Source organism: Jaculus jaculus, chromosome 13 (assembly GCF_020740685.1).
Source record: "Jaculus jaculus isolate mJacJac1 chromosome 13, mJacJac1.mat.Y.cur, whole genome shotgun sequence".
Classification (NCBI taxonomy): domain Eukaryota; kingdom Metazoa; phylum Chordata; class Mammalia; order Rodentia; family Dipodidae; genus Jaculus; species Jaculus jaculus.
In genome coordinates this window covers 80,097,023-80,119,437 of record NC_059114.1, presented here as the reverse complement: position 1 = coordinate 80,119,437, position 22,415 = coordinate 80,097,023, and positions in this window count along the sequence as shown.

Below are 22,415 nucleotides of genomic sequence, written 5' to 3'. Positions count from 1 at the left end.
AAGAATTCTAATAATGACATAGCATTATGTCCACGTGCTAGCTCTGATTCTATTGTCTTTTCTGAATTAAGATTGGGTAATTCTCACCATGCAATTTATTAGTGCTATGTTTGCATTGACAAATTTTAACAACAGCAGATTGTTTCTATTTGCAATAACTTCTATAAAAATGCTACCCTCATTCTAATTGCTTAGGCTTGCATGTCCATCTCAATGTATCAGAGACCAAGGAAAACAATGAATGCTTGAAGCAATCATAAACACAGAAAGGAAAACAAAACAGCATTTGATTGTCATGGTCTTCTGTCTTCAATGACCATTTAAAATACTTTTCTTACTTGTTTACTTCCTTCCTTCCTTCCTTCTTTCCTTCCTTCCTTCCTTCCTTCCTTCCTTCCTTCCTTCCTTCCTTCCTTCCTTCCTTCCTTTCTTTCTTTCTTTCTTTCTTTCTTTCTTTCTTTCTCTTTCTTTTTTCTTTTCTTTCTCCTTCTTTCTTTCTCTCTCTTTCCTCCTTCCTTCATCCTTCTTTCCTTCCTTCCTTCCTTCCTTCCTTCCTTCCTTCCTTCCTTCCTTCCTTCCTTCCTTCCTTCCTTCCTTCCTTCCTTCCTTCCTTCCTGTCTTTCTGTCTTTCTTTCAAAAGAATCACTTAGATAGAGAGGATGGGTATGCCAGAGCCTCTGCAATCCATTTCCAAATGCAAGTGTTACCTTGTCTAGCTTCTGTGGTTACTGGGGAATTCAACCTGGACTCTTAATCATTATAAGCAAGCACCTTAACCCCTAAGCCATCTCTCTAGCCCTGCAATAATTTTTGATACAGCTTTGGCACTTGAAAGGACTAAGAGTGTATAATACACATATTCCTTAATTAGGAGAGTATGAGAGTAAAACCCATCTACAATACATGGAGGGACAAGTCATGATTGCTCAAAAGAATGTGATGTTGCTTGCAGAGACAAGTTACAGAATGAAGAAGAAGATACTCCACATACCACTACAACAAAACCAAATCAAACTGTCCATATAAAAAGTTGACCTTTATAATACTAAAACAAGAAGATATACACCTTAGTGTTAAAAAATCCTAATGTGTTCTGTTACATGAGAGATACTGATTCACTTCCCCTCTCATCTTTCCTTACCAAATAGGCGTGACTTGATAGGTTAAATCATTCGCTGAAAGGTGAATATGAGAAATGTGTCAATTAAACATTTAATAATGCTATATTTTTTACTTGCAATTAAAGTAAATTTTCGCCATTAAGTGGTATATTTGTTGGCAAGAATGATTTGTCCAATGTGTGTTTTTATAGGTGATTTCTATGTATAACAAGTAGTTTTTACAGTTAAGATGGCAAGGGGCTGTGTTGTTGGTAAATATACAAATCTGTCAAGCTGTATCTAGATCTTCTTCAATAGCTATGTGTTAAAAGATTCCGAAAATTAGAAAAATTCATAAGTCATCAATCTCATCAATAATCTTAGGTGTGAGTGAATGCCTTGCCTATGACTTTATGCAGCATGAACTGAATATTTTGACTGAAGTCTTTTTATAGTTAGGTTTAAGACATGTGCTAAAATATTAAGATTCCACATTCTATTCATATAACTATTTTCAGATTTTAGTGAAAATTGAGTTTCACCTAAAAGTTTTAGCAAAATGAATGGAATGTTCAATTGTCACCTAATAAATGTGTTGCATAGGCAGGGACTGGTTTCTGAGGAGCCTCGTATGCAGAGCTAACATTATTTCATCTCTGTCAAGTCTACTATCTTATTGTTGTATTCTTCAGGTCTCATGTCTTCAACAGGGAAAATTTCATCTTAGTGCATTATGAAAATTAATTGCTGATCTGTCATCATGCCATTTAATTATCTCAAATTCTATACAACAGGCTTATACTAAAAACATGGGCAGCTAGCTATACAGAGTTTGGATGTGCCTGATGGTATCAATTCCCCCTGCCTTTGAAGGCATTCTGCAAGGAAGCAGGCTCTCTGGGGACCCAGAAAGGTGAAGACTATTCCAAGGGGAGCCTGCTGCTTCTGCTAGGAACACATGGCCTGGCTGATACTGTGTCTCTTTAGTTACCAGGAAACATTAATATTTATAAATATTTATGTTAAGAGCAGAACAGAGATTAGTAGTGCAAATCATTTTAGAAGAGGCTGCTACCTGGTGTATAAAAAGATTATGGAAACACAATAACGTGGCAGCCTTTCCAACTCTGACAAGACACCACCTGCATGTAGAATGTCCCCAGAGAAAGGGGAGGACACAGAAAGCCATGCTAATTTACATTCCATTTGCTTGCAGTCTATACAGTCAATTACTGCATCCTTGGTTGAATAAATCAGGGAAAGTACGTTCCTTGTCTCTTCCCACCAATCCACATTTCATCTGAAAATATTCAAGTCGTGCATCAAGTTTCCACTTACTTTTACCATTTCTAAAGTAGTCAACTCGATATCTCTTCTCACCTTCTGTGAATAACTCTTAGTTACTTCGTGATAGCTTACCTGGCCACCAAATCTACTTTCCATTCGCAGTAAACCTAGGCAACATGTCTGTGTTAGAAGACACACAGGTATGAAGTAACAGAAATCCAGAGAGTGGAAATGTTATGGAACATGTGTCTGCATTTAAATGTTGAATGAATAAGTAAGATGCCTGCATCTTCAAATGGTAAACCTTGATGGAAATATAAAAAGTATACAAAGTTGTTAATTTCTTTTGAGTGTGTATGTGAGTGTGGTACGCCTGTTTTTGTGGTTGTGTTCATCTTTACATAGGCACATGTGTGTGTCGGGGGGGAAGCATGCATGTGTCTGTACGTGGAAGACATTGGTCTATATTGGGTGGGTGTCTTCCTTAGTCGCTTTCAAACTCTTTTGAGGCAGCATTTCTCGCTAAATCTAGAACTTATTGGTTTGGCTAGATTGACTGGCTAGGAACCTTAGGGAATTATGTGTCTCCCCCTCTCCAGAACAATATCAACATGTACTGCCATCCTTAGTTTTGATGTGAGGGCTGGGCTCCAACTCAGGTCTTCATAGTTGGAAAGCAAGCACTTTGCCTAAGCAGATATCTCCCCAGCCCCCCCCCACTATAATATATTTTTGGTATTGAGGTAATGACAGATAATGAACTATTATCACTAAATATACATATATTATTTAAATTTTATTTTTAGGTAAAACACAGATATGTTGGTATCATTTATTCTGGCATTTTCGAAATCGATTTGTTTTAGTTAATTTACATGCCTTGTTCTCTTGAATCCAGCTCCCTGCCACAGACCCGCCTCTGTCACTTTTCAACCTCCCCCATTCGATTTGCTTGTCACATTGGAACAGATTCTTTTTTTTTTTTTTTTTTTGGTTTTTCGAGGTAGGGTCTCACTCTTGCCAGGCTTACCTGGAATTCACTATGGAGTCTCAGGGTGGCCTTGAACTCATGGCAATCCTCCTACCTCTGCCTCCCGAGTGCTGGGATTAAAGGCATGCGCCACCACGTCCAGCTGGAACAGATTCTTTTACTTGTAAGTTTTAGGGAAGTCTTTACTTCTTTTTAAATTATAGTCAGTAGTGCTTCTATGGAGAAAAAGCTGCCCTAATGCTTCTCTTCTTCAGTCTGAAGCTGAATTGGAGAAAGACTACTGTTTAATTCATTTTCCTGGTTTTCTTTATGAAAGTGGCATTCTGGAGTGAAACAAGATATTTGAAATGATGTGTAACTGAGCTTATACTGTTGCTCTTTCTATATCGTGCACAATCACAGCTATGGCCATTAGAATATGTGGTGTTTTTAGGTACTAGCAGAAGTCCTCACATTTCATGTGAACATACATATGCATAATATGCATAGATATGCACATACACACGTGCACATAGATAGGAGCATAAGCAAGGATTTTTAACCTTCAATACTTCCAAATATTTCAAAGAAACCTAGATTATTTATATTTTCTATTATGAAATTTTGGTGAAATACCTACCAATATAAAACCTACATTCTGAATATTCTCAGAATATTTTAATTCTATAGTATTTGAAAGTGGTATATTACAAAAAAGAAACAATGGCTGGTGAGATGGCTCAGTGGTTCAGGCTCTGGCCTCCAAAGCCTAACAACTTGGGTTTGGCTCATCAGTACTCATGGAAAGCCAGATGCACAAGGTGGCATATGCATCTGGAATTCTTTTGCAGTAGCTGGAGGCCCTGTGGCTCCCATTCTCTGTTTGTGTGTGTGTGTCCTAGCAAGTAAATCAATAATATTTTTAAAGAAATAAATGAAAATTTAATTTTTACAACTTTGAAAATATCTCTATATTTTTAATATTAGCATACATATATTTATTTATGATATAGTTTTGATGTATTAACAGAGGTTTGTATCTTTGTAATCTTTTAACAGTTGGGGATCAAACATAATTCTTTGATATTTTAATGTGCAATTCAACAAACATCCTGTATGGAGGTGCTTCTATAACCCTATTAGAGCTTTGAATAAATGTTTAGACATTATGAGCAATACTGCACCAAATGCTATGATTAATGTTTCTAAACAGTTTCTATTATAAACTTCTGTTTTCAGAACCTGACACGATTCTGAAAAAGTCGGTTTGCACTAAAGCATTACATGTTTTCCCTCTTTCCCAAGGTGATTTTCTTCTCAAGTGTGGGAGGAAAATCTGTTCCCTTTTTCCTTCAAGTGAGAATATGGAAAAATACATTTTTTTCATTGTAAAAATAATGTGCTACCCATGATATATTTAAAGTAGTTCAAATGACATGATTATACAACTATTATAAATGTTTTTGCACTTTTCATTTTGATCATAAAATTATACATAATCTTTGTAAAACTACTTAGAAATGCAGAAACATTTAGAGAAATACAAAAGCCCACACATAGTTCATAGATTTTTTTTATTTCTTCACAATCCATAAAAATATTTATACTGAGGATTAAAAATTACCATATATGAGCATATCACTACAAACTAAGATTGGAAATATTCTAAATTATAATTCTGACTTGTTTCATAAAATTAGTATAAAAACTAAAATAATTTTTGTCTCTAATTTGCTAGTGTAAAAATCATAATATAGCCTACTACGTTGTACACATTCATGTGTTTATCTTTCACTCATTTTTTCTGAGTTGGAAAATACCACTACCTTTAAACTCATATATTACCAACCATTATCTGGAGAAAAAGTAGATTATTTTTCCATGTTCTTTAAACTAAAATATTGTCATATGACAGAATTCTCTTCCATAAAAGTTAGAAAAAAATGTATATACTACTTCCAGATATTCCTCCTACAACATCCCAAGTATGACCTTCCATATTCCTTTTATATCTTGAATAAATGCCATGCTTACAACAAGGGTGACCTTTAGGATATTTACTGAATTTAACAGTGACTCTGCTCTTATTTTCTGAACTAAATATCCAAAAAAGTATTCTGCTGGCCTATATAACTTCCCTGACTGTGACTTGAGAAACAAAATTATTTTCCTTTTAGCTACCAAGTTTGGGGGCATATTTTTTAATAAAAATATTTATTTTTAATTGATGTATGATTGACATATAAAAGCTGGGCATATTAAAAGTATACCCCTCAGTGATATTGTGGACAAATATGATTCCACAAACTGTTGATGTTATGGCTATAAATAAAACCATTTCTTCCAAAATATTCCCTCCCTTCTGCTACTGCCAAGGTCATGTCTTATAGAATCCTGTTTGTTTAGTTAGTTTGTTTTGAGTGAGAACCCTTAACATAATTGTATATTTTCAGCCAACTCAACTATAAACTTGGCATCATTAGTTATATGCACTATATTCCACAGTGAATGCCAGGATTATTTTTTAGATCTTGTATAAGTAATATTATAAACACATTAAACTCAACCCCCCAATTTCCATACCCCAAATTCTCCAAACTACTCTGTTTTAGAGATTAACTCTGTGAGGCTCTACATGAAAGTGAGATCCTATGGCATTATTTTATGTCTGGCCTATTGCACTTCAGGTTCATTCATATAGCTTCCAGAATATGACTTCCTGTCTCATATGGATGGTTAATATTCTATTATATGCATACAACACACATACACACACACACACACACACACACACACACACACACACACACACACATATGTATATTTTACTTACTCACCAGTAGGATTTAGTTTGCTTCTGTCTTGAAATTGTGGGAAAATGCTAGAATGAACATAGGAATTAAGATATTTCTTAGAGTTTTGGATTGCAGTTCCTCTAGATATATACCCACAAGTGAGTTACTACATCATATAGTAGGTCTATTGTCAATTCTGGGGTACTTCCATATAATTTTGTATCATTACTATGTTGGTTTACATTCCTACAAAAGGCGTACAAGGAATTTCTCATCTCAACACTTTATACCTGATGACACCATTGATTAGTTACTTGATGACCAGTAATGCTGAGCACTTTTTTTAAAATTATTTATTTATTTATTTGAGAGTGACAGACACAGAGAGAAAGACAGATAGAGGAAGAGAGAGAGAATGGGCGCGCCAGGGCTTCCAGCCTCTGCAAACGAACTCCAGACGCGTGCGCCCCCCTTGTGCATCTGGCTAACGTGGGACCTGGGGAACCAAGCCTCGAACTGGGGTCCTTAGGCTTCACAGGCAAGCGCTTAACCGCTAAGCCATCTCTCCAGCCCTATGCTGAGCACTTTTGAAGTTGCCTCTGTACCATTAGCATACCTTTTGTGGAAAATGTACTTTTAGGAATTCAGCTACTTTATCCTTTTCAAAGTTAGTTTACAACATTAGCGAATTATGAGAAACAGCTATGCTTCTTCAGTTGCATAGTTTGCTAGAGGTGATGGCTACTGCATTATAGTAACATGCTCTACAAAAAACCCCACAAATGTTCCCCACACAAGGAAATGCGTGACAAAGGAGGAAATATTTTCAATAAAATAAATGGCTATGGTTGTGTCATCTCTTCTATTGAGAGGTTTTCTGATGTGTAAGGTGACACTTCTTCTAACCTGTGGGGCAGCCTTGTGAATTTTTACCTAGCCAGGAGAAACTTTACTCCAATGATTCTATGTGAGATTCTTGGTAATTATGCTCTAATCCTTATGAATCACTGCAGTTTTCTTTTAGTTATAAAAGAATCATTAAGTCATAAGTGACAATCTGATTTTCTGGGATCAGGACATAGTCCTCATTGTTGTGATTTTATAGCAATATATCTGTGTGCATAATAATTTACAAATGCCTTTAGTAGGTATCTCACACACAACTATTTGTTAATCTATACCATGAGTCCAAAATATTCAAGATAAAGTACAACTTATAGTAGGGAATAAATTACTTAAACCTCACTGATTTTTTTCTGTTTATTTTTATTTATTTACTTGAGAGCAACAGACAGACAGAGAAAGTGGGGGAGAAAGAGAGAGAGAGAGAGAGAGAGAGAGAGAGAGAGAGAGAGAGAGAATGGGTGCATCAGAGCCTCCAGCCACTGCAAACAAACTCCAGATGCATGTGCCCCTTATGCATCTAGCTTACGTGGGTCCTGGGGAATCAAGCCTCGAACCAGGGTCTTTAGGTTTCACATGCAAGAGCTTAACCACTAAGCCATCTCTTCAGCGCCAATTTTCTTTTAAACCAAACCTCAGTCAATTCTCTGCGATGACCAAAGAGAAAACTATCCTTTGGTACAGACCCTGCTTGTTGGTTCTATTAGAAACAGACTGAGACGTGGTGACACAGTTCAGAAGCAATCAAATACCTACAGCCAGAATGGGCAAAACTACCTCCAATATTCAACTCTAAATTCTACTACATTCATGATTCAATGTGCACTGAAAAAGTGTTGCTCAGTGATTTTCCCAAATTTTTTCTTAATTTTTCAAATAATAGCCCATTGAGGGATTTTTTTTTTTTAAACTCAGATTCATTCTGTAGTTGTCCATGTTGAACAATATATCACTGAAATAAGAGGCAAGGCTTATTTTCTCAAACTTATAACTACGGATAGCAGGGTTTTTAGATATGGTGTTCGTGAGCTATTGAAATCTAGTAGATGGGTCTGGCCTTAGATTTCAGCAATCACATCAGTGAATCTCAGGAACAAAACCAACAACCTTCAGTGGAATGTTGAATGTAGTGCGCGTTTTTACTAATTTAAGCAACCTGCAATCGGGAATGGGTCACTTTCTTCAGCAGAGTGAAATGCTCCTCATTGCGTCTCTCTCATTTGCTTCTTTCCTGTTTCCGTGTGCAGATTGCCTGGGTATTGCTCTTGCTTGTGCCACTAATTAGGATAGGAATTGTGCCTTTCAGCATAATCATGTGATAGATAATTCATAATTTAGTATCCAATTTTAAAATTAGTTGGGAATTTGTAATAACATGTATATACATATGAATGTTACATAACAAAAAATAATAAAGTTCATGGAGTATAGAAATTAAAAGGCCACCATTTTTAGACCATATAAGTACATTTCTAGCAAAATTCAATACTCTCATTTGGAGAATTAGAACTAGAATTAGTTAGAGAAAGACGTGATTCAATGAGAATAGCATTACTCATTCCCATTTAATGGTTTCATTTAAAAAAATCACTTAAATATCTCACTCAAGACCTCCTGATTTATCTATTAATTTACAGTTTTATCTTTTGACATGCAGAAAGTGCTTTGAACTGATGATTAGCAAAATTTATCAGTTGAGATACATAAGTCATTTTAAATGGCTAAATTGGCATTTGAGTTTATATGTTAGTCTCTTTGAAGCTTGCTTAGTGTGTTTTAAAATGATATAATCTCATAAGTCTTGTTTAATGTTGAAAGTTGAAAGCTTAAAACATTACAAAATGAGTAGTCAATTGCTCCAAGTAAGTAGCTTCTGCCCAGGGCCATTAAAAATTCTTCAGGACCAGGGTTTGCCACACTCTCCTAACATATTATTTCTATGACTTTTTGATCACACTTTCTCATTTCACACTTTTTGATCAGACTTTCTCATTATTAAAGTCATATCTATGTATCTCATGCTATAAGCATAATCAGAAACCAGTTTAAATTTAAGGCTATCCACTAATGATAAAGGAACTGCCTCAGATTTTTTTCTTTTTGGCTAAATGTTGCCAACAATTCAACTTTTACTCCATACAGAAATTCTACAATAATGATTATTTTCCTATTCCAGGTGGACTCATGGACTCAGTAGGTCTTGTGTCCTTGATAATGTGTTGTGGTGGCCACAAAGTATGACCTGGCTACTTGAGAAGATCTTTCTGGAAAACATACCTCTTATCTAGGATTTACTGTCTTTGGGAAGCAGAAAAATCAATGAATGATTCAAAAATTAAATCTTGGTTCAGAAATAACTTGAAACAAGTCAGTAATCTTTAGTTATTGAGTTACTTGAATAATCAGACTCTACTATATAGCAATCATATATCTATTATCTATCCTTCATCTACACATGTATTCATATCCACCATCTATTTGGTTGTATACCATGACTAATCATAGTTTTTTGTATCCAGCTTGCTAGACACATAGCATTTCCAAGCATGAAGAGAATGCTCAAAGGCCTTCAGAAGGGTGATGCTTGTTTTTGTTACCTTGGCAAAATAAATTTACAAGTAATGAATTTAAATGGCATGTGTTCTTAGGTTAAAAATAACTACATTGTGATTATATTTTTTCTTCTTTATTTTAATTATGGTTGAGAAAATCACTTCTGGTCATATTTTATAAAAAATATCATTGCATATTATTTAGAAATCATGTTGGATAATATAAAAAAAACAAATATTGTGTTCATGACAATATGGCTGGTATAATTTCTAAGAGAATTTCTGATGTGCAATGAAATTTAGTATTTGATATTATGTACTTTTATTATTTTGCTTATTATGTTGGTAACATTTTATTTCTATGGTAAGCTATTATTTTTAATTTACTTGTATATTAATATTTATATATATTGTAACACTTCAGATTACCTTCTGTATGATGATAATGCCTATATCATATATAGCATATCACTTAAGTTCAAATGCATATGTACATACATATAAACATTACATATATATATATATATATATATATATATATATACACACATATATATGCACATTACATCGATATACTGTCATAAATCTGTCATATATATACACATTACATATATATGCATATATATGTAATGTGGATATATATATGACAGATTTTTAAAATTTTTTTTGTTTATCTTTATTTATTTGAAAGTGACAGGCACAGAGAGACAGAGGCAGATACAGAGAGAAAGAGAGAGAGAGGGAGAGAGAGAGAGAGAGAGAGAGAGAAAGAATTGGCAGGCCAGAGCCTCAAACCACTGCAAACAAACCCCAGATGAGTGACCCCCCTTGTGCATTTGGCTAACATGGGTCCTGAGGAATCAAGCCTTGAACCAGGGTCCTTAGGCTTCACAGGCAAGCGCTTAACCTCCAACCCATCTCTCCAGCCCTATATGACAGATTTTTAAAACTAGTCTTAAGAATTAACAAATCCTCAAATTATCATTTTGTTATTTATTGATTTATTTGTGAGAGATAGAGAGAGAGCGAGCGCGAGCATGCCAGGGCCTCTAGACACTGCAAATGAACACCAGGTACATGTACCACTTTGTGTATCTGGCTTTATGTGGGTAATATGGAATCTTAATCTAGGTCCTTTGGCTTTGCTGGTAAGCATCATAGTCACTAAGCCATCTCTCCAGCCCTCAGATTAACATTTTATAAATTAATTGAATCTTAAGTTTGTATTTTTTAACAGACCATAATATATATATATATTCTTTTCCTTTTTTTGGGGGGGGGAAGGGGTTGAGGTGGCGTCTCTGTCTAGTCTCACAGTGGTTTTAAACTCATGGAAATCCTCCTACCACTGCCTCCCAAGTTCTGGAATTAAAGGTGTGTGCCACCATACCTGGCTTCCATAATATAATATTTTTTATCTTTTATTTTTTATTTTATTTATTGGAGAGAGAAAAAAAAAGAGAGAGAGAGAGAGAGAGAGAGAGAGAGGTAGATAGAATGGGTGTTCCAGGACCTCTAGCCACTGCAAATGAACTCTAGATGCATGTGCTACCATGTGCATCAGGATTATGTGGTTCCTAGGGAATTGAACTTAGGTCTTTCGGCTTTCCAGGCAAGCACTTTGAGAACTAAGCCATCTCTCCAGCCCTATAATTAAAAAACAAAAAACAAAAAAACAAAAAACAAAAAAACAAAAAAAACACCTTTATTTATTTGAAAACACATAGAAAATATACAAAGTGTGAGAGACAGAGAGAATGGGCATGCCAAAGACTCTAGCTGCTGCAAATGAACTCCATTTGCATGCTCCACTTTGTGCATCTGGCTTTATTTGGTTACTGGGAATCAAACCTTGGCTGTCAGGCATTGCAAGAAAATCACAACCACTGAGCAATATTTCCAGCCGTAACTTATTTTGAAATTCATGTTTGTTTTGTTTATTTTTGCAAACAGCATGCATGGTGTGGTATGTGTGTGTGTGTGTGTGTGTGTGTGTGTGGTGTACACACGTAAGTGTGCCCCACAGAGGCCAGAGGAGAGCACCAGGTGTCCTCTATTTCATATCCACTTGTTTCCTCGAGACCATGTCTTTCTATAAGGTGCCATATGCAAAAGTCCCAGCAATTCTCCATCTCTGCCCCCAACAGTGCAGTGAATGGGTGTAGCCATACCCAGCATTTTACATGGGTGCTGGGGATGTGAACTCTGGACCTCTCATACCATCATGCTGGCATAGCCAGTGCTGACAGCTCGGGAGCCATCTCCCTAGCCACATTTTATTTTACATTTTAAATAATTAAAGTCTTTCCATTTTTATAATCTACTTATAACTATTCTTTGCATATAAATAGATGTCTATCACCATATTTGTGAATGTGGAGCTAGTTAAGTTTGTTTGACATTCTCAGGTTTTAAGTACTTCAACTATATGGCGGAAGGTCTTTTTTTCGTTCTGAACTCTAGAAATAAAAGGAAATAAGCACGCTAAAAGTGGAGTGAAATAATTCTGGGTTACTGAGGGGTAACTGAGCACATTAGCGCCTGGCACACTTCTGTCCCGGCTTATCTCCCAGGTTAAAGATGCATTCACAAGCTTGGTACATTGAGCAGCACTCACATGCAGCATCGACACTGTCAACAAACCCATCTTAAACACACAGCACACGTGAGAAAAAATACTTGTCAATCATTGACTTCCAAAATATACTTCAGGGCTAAATTAGCATCTCTGAAGATTTGCTAATACATTCCCATGTCACTATCCATTACTGGAACTCTTTGGACTCAGTGAATGCAATATGCAACTACACTTGTCAAGTATGACTCTTATTAAAAATTTAAATCTGTTATCAGTGTTGTGTATGTGTGATTCACACCACTTAAATGTCAGAAGGATATCCAGATATAAACAAAGTAACTCTTTATTATATAGCCACTTCACAGAAGGCAGTTCACCTTAAATAGCTAAGTTGCCCATCCTTACACAAGCATTGTAGATAACAAAAGATAAAAACTTAAATGTTCATTTACATCAGATGGGCTTTTGTGGATGGGATTTGAGTATTTTGAATTGCTTGACAAAATAGATTTCCTGATCATAAGAATTTCCATTAACAGAAATGACAAATTAAAATAAATTTTATACTGTGTGCTTTATGTAGAACAACAAACATAAAATGTCAGGAATTAGGCATGATCATGGGCTCCTATAATCTAGCTATTCAGGTAGCTGAGGTAGGAAAAGAGTAAGTTAAAGGCCAGTCTGGCCAATGTAGTGAGACTTAGTCTTAATGAAAGATGATGATAGATAATAGATAGAGAGATAGATGATGCATAGATGATAGGCAAATGATAATTATTTATTTATGTATTTATTTGAGAGAGAAAATGAGAGAGAATGGTTCTCTAGCCACTGCAAATGAACTACAGATGCATGCGCCACCTTGAGCATCTGGCTGACGTGGGTCCTGGGTAATTGAACTGGGGTCCTTTGGCTTTGGAGGCCAAGAATTTAACTGCTAAGCCAACTCTCCAGCCCTGACAGGGATGATAATTAGATGAGACAAAATATGGGTGTGCCAAGGCCTCTTGCCTCTGCAAACAAGCTCCAGGCAGATACATTATTTGTAGATCTGGATCCTTTCAGCCCTGAGCCATCGCCCTAGCCCTATACAGCTTTTTTAAGACTTGGGAGGGGAGGGGGATCTGATTTTGTTTCTAAATGAGGATTCCTAAACTTCTTTCTAATGTCAAGTGTCCAAATTTTCCTGGCAGTATCACTGGTGATTTTACATAGTGTTGGTTCCAAGTATTGCCTGCATCGTAACCTATAAGATGGACCTGGGGGATGGATTAGTGTTTAAAAGTGCTTGCTTGCATACTCTACAAAGCTGACAGCCCAAGTTTCTAAAACCAGATAAGGATGAAGTGACTTTTTTGCCCCTTTCTCCATACATACTGCAAACGTTACAATTCCAGTTGTCCAATAATGCCACTGAAGAACATGCTTACAATTTCATTTCTGACGCATTGTGTTTTCTTTCAGTAATGGCTATCAATCATCTGCAGAGGCCCAAAAGCAACATAGGTCCATGGCCACAGGTCGTCTTATGTGAGCACATATACCTGGTGTTTCCCTTCGTGACCCTATGGGAAAAAGTTCTGCCAGGTGAGTGATACTTCCTGTTGTACCAGAAAGTAGAAACCACTGATTGCATAGAGAATTTCATTAGCCTTCTAATGTAGATGACCCCTGCATCAAGTAGAGGACTGACTTCGCTTTGATACATGCTTTCCTGACCTGCATTTGATAATCTAAATCTCTGCCCACAGAAACTGTTATTAGATCTCATAATTTTTTGAACCTGGGGTGTTTCCCATGTTGAAATTCATGAGTTCAGTCTGTCCAGAGTCACTAACTGACCACTGCCACTGTGGGCACAGGGAAACCCACGATCCAAACAAACACACACAAAAAAGTGAGGTGCTTATTCTAGTCCAAAGATTTTTTAAAATGTGTGAGATTAGGCCTTAAAGTAGGAAGCTAATCTGGACCAGCTCCGACTGCCAGCAGAAAGCACCCAGATCAATCGCAATAGCATTCATGAAACATGACCATTTTGTTAGCAACTCCAAAGCAGTAGAAAAATAAAAGTCCCACAAATCCACAAACATGACTAAAAGTTGTAATCTTGTCATTCTGTAATTTTGATAGTGCCACTAGGCAAACTCTTAATTTTCTTATTTAAATAAAACTTAACCAGATAAACAATAATCTAATTGTCATGTTGCTGTCACTTATAACTGTGCTTGGTTTCCTTAAATCCCCTTTAGAAATTCCAGAGCAATCCCAAATCCCACATAAAGCATTTCTTGAATTTCTTTTACCAAGACCATCCTGATCTTTGCAGGGGAAAAAAAAAATGAATACTCTTTCTTTACTTCCTGGAAGCTTCATGACTGAGAAACTTAAAACAAAATACAGATCCACAAGAGAACACAACACATTTGTTTAATATAATTTGTAAGTCACAACTTCAGATCTGAAGATTTAAGGACCTGGGTATGGATAGGCAGGCAAAACCATGATTGATGGACAAAAAAACAGTCTAAAAAACGGAGAGGATTTTAGCAAGGTCTGTTTTTTCAGCGTATTTTATTTGTCTATGTGTGATTTTATTTCTTTTCATATGTAGGTCATGGCACCCATTGATTGTTGAGAAGTTATAGAAGGAAGGGGGTCAGAAAGGGACCATGCCTGACTTTGGGCTGCTTTAATGAGAAAAAAATAAAATACAGTGTCTATGTCACAGGCCAGATGATCAAGCTTGAGAAGGTCAGAGAAACTTTCTTGACAGTTTTCTTAATTTTCATTGCTTTCTTTTTCTTTTCTTTTTTTTTTTTTCAACTTATAAGAGTCAGTGTTCAAATACTTGAATATTGGTAGAGTTTGAATGATGGGCTTATTTCTTAGGGTTTTAAAATGAGTTTTTCTCTTTTAAATATGCTTTCATTTGCTGTTTGAAAAATAAACATAAAAATGACATATCACTTAAGAAATAAAATTGTTTTGTTTAATTGTATAAATATATATTTTAGTGCCACACCTGGCCATATACCTTAAGGCGCTAAGAGTTACCACTGCAACGCTTGCATGCGTTTGCTTACTACTGCCATATTCACAGTAGCCAGGGAAGGGAACTAGCTTAGGTATGTACCAAGAGATGAATGGATAAAGAAATCGTGCCATATGGAGATGATGGGATTTTATTTAGCCAGAAAGAACAATGAAACCATGTAGGTAAATGGGCATGCATGTAAATTATTATATTAAATGAAGTAATGCAATCTCAGGAAGACAAATGCTCCACATTATCCCTCATATGTGAATCATAGATGCATATGTTTATATGCTCACATGGTAACTTCAGGTCATAAAGCTGTAAAGGGGACCAACAGAAGGGAAAATGAGGTCTTAGGGAAGGTAGGAAGGCGTAGTAGGAGGAAGAAGGATAAAAATGGGTGGGACACAGAATGGTAGGGGATAAAAACCAAAACAACAACAAGAAAAAAAAAAAGCAGAATGATAGGGGATAAGAATGGGAGAAAAATATTGCTACCAATAAACTTTGTATAAATATTATTAGGCTGAATGAAAGGTGGAGGCTAGGAGTCACTGTCTGATTGTTTTTTTTTTTTTTTTCTTTTTTTCGTTTTGTTTTTACAAGAGTTCATTGTAATGTACAGTGGACTCCAAGGCAACACTGTGTTCTAGTTACAGGTGGCAAAAGAGTAGTTATGGCAGGGAATCCAGATGTTTAAACAGAAATGGCGAAGGGTCACCATCATCTCAGGTCTATGGAAGGAAGAGCTTTCTTTTGACCAGATTTCTTATTTCACCTGTGACCAGGAAACCCTTCATTGCAGCCTTCCTTTTCAGCTCCCCAAGGTTCTCTTGCTTTTCCTTTTGTTTCTTCTAGAAAGCAGTATTTTCCTCGTCTTTCTCATTGATAAGCTTCTCGGGCTACTTCTTGCCACTTTCTCAGCCTGACGTGGAGCCAACCATACCCAATTAGGTCCCAAAAGAGTTTTCTAACACACAAGTCAGGGCTCAGGGAACACTGAGGAAGAGAGGCCAAGAAAGGTCCTAAGAGCCACAGGGTGGGAAGTTGTATCCTGAGGCATAGCTCTGTCCCACAGAGACTGACTGCTGCTTTCAGGACCCCACTGTGAATACCAGTAACCTCTCAGCGCAATGAGGGTGGGAGAGAGTATAAATTAAGAAAGTCTAACTCGATGGGAATATGACCGATATTCAATGTTACAAATAAATGGGTGAATAAATAAATAAAACAGGAGTATGGTGGCTAACCTGATGAACTATAATAATTTAAGCACTTTTTTAAATATTTACGTAGATATGTAATAAATGTAAATTCCTGTTTGTTTTCTCCCCCTCTCCAATATTACCCTTGGCTGGGCTAAGTGAACTTATGATTGTTTAGTTAGTTGTTTAGTTGATAACAAGGTCCCTGAGACCACACACATGCAAAACAGCTTGAGCAGCAGAAGCCATTTGATTTTCAGAGAATATAGTAAGTTATTTACATCAAAATCAAGTCCACATATAATACTTGTTAAAAAAGATTCATTTATATTTCCTTTTATATCATTTAAAATACATTCATTTTTTAAACTTTACTTAACATGTAATTATGTTTCATATCAAGTTATAAGGAAATTTTACTGTTCTTTTGTCAAATAAACGCTCAGAATTACTCTGAAACTTGAATGGGCTCCATGAATATAAAATATACTAAGTGAAAGAACTCTGAAAATCTTTCTCATAATACTACCTTTTATGGGGATTTCCCTCTGCCTGGGATAACTTTTGTCCATCTTCCTTTGGATTTGCTCCTTAGTTTTGAGGTCTTTGTGGCTCATGTCCCTGTATTTTTCCTTCCAGAAATCAATTCCTGATCCCTTCAGAATGAATCAGTCTATTTTTTATGACTACATGATACTCAAAATAACTCTACGTCTCTTGCACTTAAGTTGTCTAAATTTGTTCCCCAATAATTGATGGGTTTCTTGAGAGAAGTTTTATCTTATTAATTTGTCTCATTCATGTCTAGCTTGGTGATTGTCAATAATTTCCCAGTTATGTGTGAAAATTAAGGGAAGGATGAAAATCTTTTCCTAATAAAAGGAAAAACAATCTAGAGAGATAACCAGGTGCTTCTTTAACAAGCATCTTCTGAAGGCCTACCACATATGTAACAGCATTTGCTATTAGGACTGATTAAGTGTTCTTGACAGTGAATAATGCAATTCATCTATTTGTATTGAGAGTGATATTGTTACACTATTGAAAAATATCAATTAGATACTAATTAGTCCTGCTCTCTGCTTGTGGAGGGTTTGAGGTCAATGGGTGTGGAAGAGAATGGGAGCAATAATTAAGTAAACATTTAGACAATTGAAAGTATGCTCTTTATAGATAAAAATGCAAAAATCAGGTTTACATAAGAACCCTCCATCCAGACAAATAGTGCAGATGCTAACGAACCTACATGTGTGTCATGAGTACTTTACTTTTAAAACCATTCATTTCTTTACAAAGACAAGCAGTGAAGCATAAAGTTGTTTTTCTGCTCCAAACCTGAAAAATTAAAGGCCCCTAACGTCCTTTATAATATGCTGAGGAAGATGATTAGGGAAAAGCCCAGTGTTTCCGATGAATCATTTTCGTCCGGCAAGGGTTTCTGACTTATGTGACGGAAGATGCCTTGCATAGATAAGCACTGGAGAGTGACAGATCACAGCTATTGCATTACATAATTGTGTAATAATACTACATCTGCAAGGTTTCAAAGTGCAAGTGAGAAACAATAAAAGTGAAAAATTCCACAACTAAGGAGGGAATAGAATGTCCTTTAGCACAAAGTCACAAGCCAGAATTAAGGTACTCAGGACTCAGGTTGAATGATGCAGCTGTTTGTTTTAAGTAACAGATTGCACCAATTATTCAAGTCTCACATTATTTCAGCTCTCTCTCTTGTTTTGCTCATAGGAATACACCAACTTTCTCTATAATACCAGCATCACAAGTGCATTTTAACTGGCCACCATCATGTCTTTTTGGAATGTGGATTTAAAAGTCATAAAATTAAAATCAAGTAAATCTCATGAGTCCAAATTGACTTTCCTCTCTTCTCTAATTGCCCCCTCTGCTGGTATGAATTTCTCAACTTTGAAACAGTCCTTGAGAGCTTTCATTTCCCTGGGTCAATCCCATCTTTGTACTTCCTTCTTTCTGCCTATGGCTAGCCAGAGTTGTACATTCTAATGCATATGTTCAAATTCCAAGCCCTATCACCTTTAAGAATTCCATTTCAGATATTTTTAAAAAAATTTTGCTGTTGTTGTTTATTTATTTGAGAGCAACAGGGAGAGAAAGAGAGAGAGAGAGAGAAAATGGGCACGCCAGGGCTTCCAGCCACTGCAAACAAACTCCAGACACTTGCACCCCCTTGTGCATCTAGCTAACGTGGGTCCTGGGAAATTGAGCCTCAAATTGGGATCCTTAGGCTTCACAGGCAAGTGCTTAACTGCTAAGCCATCTCTCCAGCCCTCCATTTCAGATATTTTGATGGTCATATATGTCATAATAGTCTGAGCTATTCATGAGCATTGCATTATGTAATCATCGCAAAATCCCTGAGGAATGCATAATGCCCATTATGTCCATATCTTAGATGAGAAAACTCTCATAGAGGAAAAAAGATTATGTAATGTTCTACTATTCTAGGAAATAGCCAAGATTTGATCTGTTTTCAATGAGTTGATTACAAAAGTCCATTTTATCTTCACGATAAATGTATCATCACTAACTCAGAATGCAGTTATTAATTAATATTATTTTCATGTGTATTAATTATGCAAAGGAGAATATAGACTGCATTAAAAGTTATTCTACCTGAAAATATTAACAGAAATATTAGTTTAAAATGATAGGTCTATGGACAGTCAACTGTATGTTTATTTATTTACTTTTACAGGATCTCTGACTCCAACTAATTATGACCTGAGGATAATGATCCTGAACTGCTATTCCTATGGCCTCCTGTGGCAATTTGAATGATTGAATGTCAGTGAACTCAGATGTTTATAAAATTCTGTGACATGGGTGTAGAGCTGCCTGGCTAGAAGAGGTGTCACTGGGGAAGGATCCTGGGGTATTTGGGGACTGATGTGATTTCTAGCCTAAAGGTGTGCTGAGGATTTTTGGGTTCTGCCTAGGTCCCTGATACTTGCTGCAGGTCTGTGTTTGCTGCCAGTTTTCTGTTGGCTACTTTTGGTTTTGCCTGGCTAGTTGTGTCTTTTCTCTGCTTGGATATGTGAAATGGGGCCATCTTCTTCCATATTACATAACATCCCCTGGATCTGGAAGCTTCAAATTAATCCCTTCCTCCATAAACTGTGTCTTGTTTGGATGTTCATCCCAGCAACATGGAGCTGACTAAAAGCTCCTCCACTTCCTAAATCGTGTGATTATAGGTTTGCCCACCCTGCATGTTTATGTGGTGCTGAGTTTTTAATCCAGAACTCCTCCTGCATGTTAGACGAGCATTCTACCAGGGGAGCTCCATTCCCAGTCCTCACCTCTAATTATAAAGTACACATTGCCAGTATTCAATAAAGTACATTTGAATACAAAGGAAAGGAAATTTGTTAATCAGTTTAAACAACAAATGTTGTCAATATACAAGATGCAGTTTTGTATATAGATACATATATATATATATATTTGAGAGAGAAAGAGGAATAGAGGGAGAAACAATGGGTATGCAAGGGCCTCCAGCCACTGCAAACAAACCCCAGACACATGAATCATCTTGTACATCTGGCTTTCCTGGGCCGTGAGGAATAGAACCTGGGTCCTTTGGCTTGGCAGGCAAGCCCCTTAACTGCTAAACTATCTCTGCAGTTTAAGATATAGTTTTATTGAGAAAATTATGGAAGATATCACCTCAAGAGAAAGTTCTATCAGATGTCTAAAATGAAATTCCGTATGAGTTCAGGAATGTGTAATACTTGATCAACTTAGCTATTAGGAGAAGTAGACCAGTGAGTCAGTGAGGGGGACGTGGAAAGAAAAGTCCTATGGAACCATATGCACCAAGAGGTATTGGGCGTAGAAGTGATGTGTGGCTCTCAAAGACTTTCTAGATGTGTGGCTGCCTGAGATGATCCAAGATCACTGAGTAGTGGCTGTAGAACTGAATTGGAGAAAAACATTTCAGATAGAAACAGAAAAGACAGAGAAGGGACGTTGGAGGAAGGAGGTTGATGCACAGTAATGGAATGCGAGTGATTCCATGAAGCTGGATGAGAAAAGCGAACAGTGGCTGTTAAGGAAGTTAAGCAAGGGAAGAGCCTGTTATGTCCATGACTGGCTTCTCTCGTCCTACTACAGAGCTTTGGACATTGCTCCAGGACTTCAATTCAATAGAATAGAGAAGTGTATTCCTGTGGTTGGAGTATTTTGTCTCTTCCCTAGTCCTGAAGAAATCCCTGTTGGGATGTATTTAGAGAGGGGAAATTTTTGGGTCTTTTGCGTGGTGGTTAGTATTAGAATCCTTAGCTAGAACTTATGGTTAGCACCAGCTTTATAAGCAAAAGGTAAACAAGGTACAGGCATACATCACCAGATGTGGCCTATACATTGGACCAGAATTGTGACCTAAATTTACCCTCCGTTTTTACTTTTTTGTATAATTTATAGTCTGTGGTATTGTGCTATTAACAATAGGATCTAGATTGTTTCAGGCATGCAAATTAAATCCCTGTTATAAAATCACTTGGTAGAAATGCTGTAGGTAATTAGAGGATCTAAAAAAGAAAAAAGCCAACTGGGAGACAAGTTGATACAATATGGAAAGAAATAGCAGCAGGAAAGAATGTGCAAAAACCAGAAGCAAGAGAATCTAGTGAAAGATTGGACTTAGAGAGTGAGGAGGAAAATGTTACAAAGGGAGAAATCCAGATTATAACTTTGGAAGATGGATATGTGGGGACTGCTGTCTGAGAGGGAAGAGCAGCATGTTGAGAACTCGTTATGAAAATGCAAAGATCAATTTTTGTCACACATCTGTAATGTTAAGAGGAGACTTTCAGCCTAGCTCATATCCAGATTTGACAAGAGATAAAGATAGGGTGAAGATACATTATTCAGGGGAAGGTGTGAATTTCATCACCCTAGGAGTATGTAAGTAGTGTAAAGAAAAAGAAGCAGTAATTGAGCCCCAAGGAAAGCAAACATTCAGAAGACAAACAATGGAAGAGAAAAAAAGGGTAAAATATTATCCAACATGGGCATAACATGCAAAGCAGAAAACACCAAGCAAATTACTTTGTAAAGTGTTACAATAATTTATTTTCTTACTAGGAGTATATGAGCGCATTGTTGCACACTTATATGTATCAGATATTATCAATATATTGACTTTATAAATTTAGTAGAGGATGATAAGCCTAAAATATTGTTTTTTTCTTTCATTATAATAGAATGACACATGATTACTTCTTTTTAAAATTTATTTATTTATTTGCAAGCAGAGAAAGAGAGAGACAGAGACAGAGGGAAGAGAGAGAGGAGAGAGAGAAAGGGAGAGAATGGGCACATCATGGCCACTAGCCACTGCAAATGATCTCCAGATATATACACCACTTTGTGCATCTGGCTTTAGGTGGGTACTGGGGAATTGAGCTTGGGTCATTCAGTTTTGCAGCAAGCATTTTAATCATTGAGCCATCTCTTCAGCCCCTAGATTACTTCTTCTTGAAAAAGACCTGAGAGCACTTTATTTCTGTTTAGCCTATACACTCTAATTATCCAGAAATTAACTTCTAGGAAAATAGTGGTTCCCATATCTCTACTGATATTAACTAGCAAAAGAACAGTATTATAGTCATGGATACTATTAGCTAAGTTTTCTTTATGAAGGGTCTATTTCTCAATTCTTGCTTTTAGTCACTCAGAGTCAGAGCCCAAGACAGGATTTTGGTGCAATATAATAATAAGTGACTGAGGAAACAATAAATGCACACTGAGAAGTATTCTGCAAATCTAGACAACATAACAGGGTTAATCACTAAACATTTTTTTGCCACAGCCAGTAGTAGAGAATATTCAGAAGCAAAAGGAACTACAAAGTCATTGTAACATAATAATGTCATAAGTAACAATGACAATAACATAACTCGAATTCCTGTTGGTTAGGTCCTTCTCTTTCAGCACACCTAT